Source organism: Nycticebus coucang, chromosome 21 (genome assembly GCF_027406575.1).
Source record: "Nycticebus coucang isolate mNycCou1 chromosome 21, mNycCou1.pri, whole genome shotgun sequence".
Classification (NCBI taxonomy): Eukaryota; Metazoa; Chordata; class Mammalia; order Primates; family Lorisidae; genus Nycticebus; species Nycticebus coucang.
Genome location: NC_069800.1, coordinates 4,359,652 through 4,364,544, shown reverse-complemented (window position 1 = coordinate 4,364,544; position 4,893 = coordinate 4,359,652). Strand labels below are relative to the sequence as shown.

The 4,893-nt window shown below is 38.2% G+C and overlaps 1 pseudogene; it reads right to left on the bottom strand.

Annotated features, from left to right (window-relative positions):
- Positions 1 to 2,955: 2,955 nt before the first annotated feature.
- Positions 2,956 to 4,218, bottom strand: LOC128573776 (poly(A) polymerase alpha-like; annotated as a pseudogene).
- Positions 4,219 to 4,893: the final 675 nt, after the last annotated feature.

Below are 4,893 nucleotides of genomic sequence, written 5' to 3'. Positions count from 1 at the left end.
TTTATAAAATAGCTCTTAAAAAATACAAGGAGTACAGATACTATAAAACAAAGCAAACTCCAGTCATGAGACACTACATACATCATGCAAAAGCAACAGTCTGATCTCCAGGTTATGAAAACTAGAATTAAAAACTCACTACACAAAAAAGATCCAAGTTTCCAGCCTGGCAAAACTTGGGTGCAGTTACGTGAAACGTTTAATAAACTGAATTGTTTTCCCCAAAGCGTAAACAAAATGACAAGACTAAATCTCCGCCTGGTAATTTCAATCTAACTCTGAAGCTACACAAAACACACAGACACCTTGTACACTTCACCTGTTAGTATGACCATCTTTTCTCATAGGTGGTGGGAGGAAGGGCAAGGTGACTGCGCAGAGCACAATGTCGGAAGTAGAAAGATTGTGTACTAGACATCATAAAATCATGGTGAAAAGAAAGCCTCAATTAATGCATAGCCTAAAGGGGGAAATACTACACTCCAACTTCGAAAAATTAATTTAGAAGGAGGGGGAAGAGTTTAAGTAATTGCAGTTTAACATGAAAAATGCACGTGATAGAATGGAGGACAGTGGAGGATTCATAAACACGTTCATCAGAAAAATCTGTTAGCCTTACTTTGTCCAGATTAAGAAAGAGTGCAAGTTTACCAACATTTGGTATCCCTCCTACTTTGTAAAGATAGATGTTTTGCTGCTTAGTTATGAGAAATTACCTTCTTTCAAGAAAACTTCCTAATCTTTTGATAAAATAAAAAAGGAGTAGAGAACTGATTAGATGTCAAGTGCTTGTTAGAAATGATTTTTAAAGTGCTCTCATATGTAAAATTTACTGACAAAATTGGTAAACCTTTTAAAAATAAAAATTATTTTTAAAATCCTGAAGAAAATGCCTTTTTGCCCACATGTTTAAAAATGAAAATCAATTTTACTACAGACAGTAGTTCTATGGAGTGTACAAAATTCTTCTTATTTAGAGATCAAACGGCCATACAAGATAGATATCGTGTTTCAGAGGCATTACTTTTAGTCATGCTAACGTTTCAGCCATGGGACCAAAATTAAAGTGTTCTGTGCCATGTGGTCACAGGGTCATTGGTTTTATAACATGGCTTAAAAAAATACTGCCATTTTGTTTCTTAGGAAATAAGTCCTGCCTTGTGCATACAAGAAAAAAGAAGAAAACATAGGAAGGGGAGGTGCATAAATGTTTGTTTGTTTTGAAGACAATGAAGGCAAAAGAATACAGAGCTTCCATAGCTCAAAGAAAAATATTTGCTGGCTGATCGCTGATTTGTATGCACTATAAAATAATTTTTTAAATAAAACCAATATATCGTTTCTTAATCATGACCCCATCAAAACCAAGTATTTCCTAATTATTCTTTCAATGTCAAATGTACCCTAGAGATGAAATTTCCTTTTTAAAGGTGACAGCTACCTCATAAAGACTGAACTAGATGTTCTCTTATCCTTTCTCTGAAGTATAACAGTACACCACTGCACAATGGTATCCAATTTGAAGACTGTAGGAAATTCTTCAGAAAAAATGAAAATCAATCAAGCTGAAAATCTAAAATTAGTTCTACTTTCTAATAAAAAATACATAAAAGTGCATTATCAGAATAAGTAAGTCTTATGCCGGTTTGCAAATTTTGCAAACAATGCAAACGTAAACCCAATCCAGATGTCAATTAGGGATACAAACATAGCTTGATGAGGTTTTTGTTTGTTTGCTTTTCTTTTTTATAAAGGCAGTAATTTTTTGAAATTCTTAATGCAACTGTTGCTAACACAATAATAATAGTAGTCCTGGCTTCACACACTAACCTGGACTTTCGATCAAGTGCTGATTAGATCAGTAAGGGAGGTCACCAAAAAAACCCAAATCCATTTTTCAGTCATGTCTAGTCTTGTACCCTCCATTCTCCTTTTTTAGCATTTGAAGACATCAGGTTGAGTTGGCAGATATTGTTTATGGCCCCCTGAGGTTGTTTTTACAGATTCAATCTCAGCTTTACTGAATTCTTGATAACAGGAATAGGATTTGCAGGGAGAGCAGGGATATCAGAAAGGTCTGTACTGGATGTTTTCTGAGAAGCCCACAGAGAAGCCGCTGTCTGAATAGATTCTGATTGAGTTGTATTTGTCTCTGTATCAAGTTGTTCCTTTGTTTCTGTTTTATCATGTCCACTCAAAGCAAGACTGTTAGCATCTTCGCTTGTTTCACCCTCTTCTGTTTTGGTTTTCTTGGGACTCTCTTCTTTATGAGGTGAAGATGTCCTCTTGACTCCCACTATAGGATTAGGTACTTTTGTTGCTGCATTTCCTGAAGGTCTAGGTGGTGGTGGATTTAATAGACGTGTTGAACAAACAACTCTGGAGACCATAGGCTTTGGTGGTGGAGAAATGGCTGGTTGTGTGGCAGTTTGAGGAATGCTTTTACTCGATGTACCCCCTGAGCTTTCAGTGGAATTTACTTGTGGCACAGAAACTTCATCAGCCTGTGTGTTGGTCATGGATGCTGCTATTACAGCTGTAGCAGGACCATTTCTGCCCTGAGAGCTGCCAGAACTATTCAATGGACTGTTTTTCACAGCACTAGTAGGTGAAGGCACAGACATGCTGTTATCAATGTCCATAGACAAGTCAAGGCTGTTGTCATTCAGAGCTGTCAATCTGACACCTTCTGTTGAATGCTTTTTTTTTTTTTTTCTGAAGCACATGATTAGGTAGTAGTTGATGGAGTTGCTTTCTTTTTACGTGCATTGCAGCACTTTTCATATCCACCTCAAACATTTTGCTGTTTATTGCTTGCCTATAAACTGAGTCTGTGAATGACTGACTATCACAGGTGAGATCAACACTCAGGTTTTCAGAGTTTTCTGTTTTTTTAAACACTAACCCAATCACCCTCATTGTGTGAAATTCTTCCTTGTCAGGATTTTCTTTAGGTGCTGGAAATGACTGGGGATTGACATGAGCCAGTGTAATAAATTCATTTTTTTCCAAGCTTCCAACTAGGATTCGAATTTTTTACTCCACCAAGCCCACCCATTCTAGGTGTTGTTTTTCTGTTGGTGCACTTGCTAGAAGTACAATATAATGCTTGTACTTTTGAAAGAAGTTTGGAGCTTCAAAAAGTTTGGACCACTCTGCCTTACTCAGCAAAGTTTCATCTGTGATAGCAAGACCTTGTTTAAACTCAACAATGACCATCCATGTTGAAACGGATACATTGTACGTGGAGTTCTGTTGTGGGTATGCTGGTGTAATTATAGGCATAAGATGGTACCTATCACTGGGGTTTACCCTTGGGTCCCATACAGGCAAATTAAGATTGCATTCTTCAGGCTGTTTCAATAGCACTGGATTTGGCCATTCCCATTTAGAAAATACCAAGAAAAATTTATGTACAAGAGTTGATGCTATTGCATTTGGATAAGACTGGCAAGTTCTTGCTACTAGCATAGCCTAAGAAACACCACCAAGGAAACCTAATATATTGGAATAGATGTTGTGGCATTTAGCCCATAGTTCGATAGCTCACAGAGTTAACCTGAAGTTTTCAATGTTTGGTACTAGATGTAAAATTTCATTGGTTACCCTGCAACCGTTAAGACTTCTTATGCATCTTATATCTAAATTTTTAAGTAGACTATCATCTCGTAGATCCAAATCTTCTGGAACAGTCTGCAATGTTAATCTTGCAAACAAAATATCAATCTCTATCCCATCAAAACAGAGTTTGATAACTCGTACAAATGCCTCTTCCACAGCTCTTAAATCTTTTACTTCTTCCTGTAATTTCAACTTATCATAGAATGAGGTGAAAAAGTCACTTCGATCAACGTGTCTTGGTGCAACACACAATGCATCAATATCAGCACCTTTTGTATGTACTCCTAACCTGTAAGATCTAAAGTAAAAATTTTTCCTCCAACATTTTCAATTACAGACTGTGGAAGATTCTTGCTTTCACTGATTTATCAAATCCACTATTTTACCTGGTTATTTAATTTTCCCAAAATTAAAATCCTGTGCTGCAGTTCCTCTTCTTCTTCAAAAACCAAAAGGCTTCAGAGTCTCACTAAGTTTCTGTGTAAGTATGCAGTCAGTCTCCTTGGGGGCTGCTAAGCTGATAGGAGAAGTAATGCCGTAGTGCTTCTGTGGCGGCTGTGTTTGTTGTGATCCCTGTGCTGTAACAGGAAAGGGCATCGTCTCGGCACCGCCCAGTCACTTTCCCCCGCTACCGCTGCCGCTGCCACCCTGGGCATGATCCACTGAGGCGGGAGGGAGGGGGGCCCTGCCTCAGCCCTGGGTCCAACCCCTCCCGCACCCGCTCCCGCCGCTTTAAGCGCTTCTCCTCCTTCCCCTTTGTCCTAACATGGCGCCGGAGAGCTCCATTTGTCTGGCTTCTTTTGAAAACTTCTGTTCAGGGCAATTGCCCATTCTTAATGAGATTGTTTGTTTGTTTTCTTGCTAATTTGATTGAGTTCTTTGTAGATTCAGATATTAACCCTTTTTAAAGAAGTTCTCTGTATGATTATGATATGCTACCTCTGCTGAGAACAACTGATTCAAAGTTAAAAATGAAATAGGTTTAATCATGAAGCACAATTGGATTCCCTGTGTTGAAAGGTAGAGGAAGAACAACCCTATGGTATCTTCTTGCATTTTTCTTCTACTTTCTAACGAGTGACAGTAAATAGGAAAGGGGAGAAGAGATGGTCCTTATTTGCATTCCCTCCTTCCTCACCTGAAGCCTGGACTGGACCAGCGTGCCAACTAAAAAAGGCAAGCTCCTTAAGTACAATCCCTGAATGAGTAATATCCAGGAAGAAAATTTTAAATCTACCACTCAATATAAAAGAGCATCAATGGAGATAAATA